Consider the following 886-nt stretch of genomic DNA (forward strand, 5'->3'; position numbering starts at 1 on the left):
ATATATATATGTGCATATACGTACTTGCATGCATTTACAGACACACATTCATACACATGCATAGCATACATAAATACCTACATGTAATACATGAATGCATACACTCATGCATACATACACTGACTTGCTCAATTCCAGTCCCTCAAGTTTTCGAAGCCTACCTGATACTGGATTGAGCTGACTTTTGGTAATTAACAGTTCTTCCAAAGTGACTTTTTCAACAAAACACTTGTATTATACAGAAGGGACATAGAATAGGACAAAGAAGGGGATATTGTTCAAGTCTGTTCCTGATTATTGAACAAGAAAATAGTTTGGCATGGAGCATGGAGCAGGAGAAGAAAAAGGAAAGAAGAAATGTTGAAAATGTTTCCTAGAAAAGGTAAGAATGAAAGAATTGCTCAATGTATTACATTATAGGTGTAATTAGCGTGGCTTTGCTTCATGTTTTATTGTATGAATTTATCGTGTATATTTATTGTGAGCGTGTATGTGTGTGTGTGTGCATGTGTGCATGTATATGCGTGTGTGGGTATGTATACATACATATATATATTTACATATGCACATACGTTCATTTATACATACATATATAGAATATATATTCTTTTATTCTTTTATTTGTTTCAGTCATTCAAATCGACCTCAGGACTTATTCTTTGTAAGCCTAGTACTTATTCTATCGGTTTCTTTTGCTGAACTGCTAGATTATGGGGATGTAAACACACCAACATCGGTTATCAAGCAATGTTGGGGGTACAAACACAGACACACAACCCCCTCCCACACACACATATACATACATACATATATATATATATATATATATATATATACATATATACACACACATACATATATATAAATACATGTATCAATATATATA

General features: G+C 32.7%; 1 long non-coding RNA gene across 1 annotated transcript in view; it reads left to right on the forward strand.

The window, feature by feature from the left end:
• The first annotated feature begins 22 nt into the window (after positions 1-22).
• LOC128248724 (uncharacterized) overlaps positions 23-886 on the forward strand; it is a 36,731-nt gene continuing 35,867 nt past the window's right edge. The window contains exon 1 of the long non-coding RNA XR_008264899.1: positions 23-382. This is a non-coding gene — a long non-coding RNA (uncharacterized LOC128248724). The remainder of the gene's footprint in view (positions 383-886) is intronic.

This window comes from Octopus bimaculoides, chromosome 9 (genome assembly GCF_001194135.2).
Source record: "Octopus bimaculoides isolate UCB-OBI-ISO-001 chromosome 9, ASM119413v2, whole genome shotgun sequence".
Lineage (NCBI taxonomy): Eukaryota > Metazoa > Mollusca > Cephalopoda > Octopoda > Octopodidae > Octopus > Octopus bimaculoides.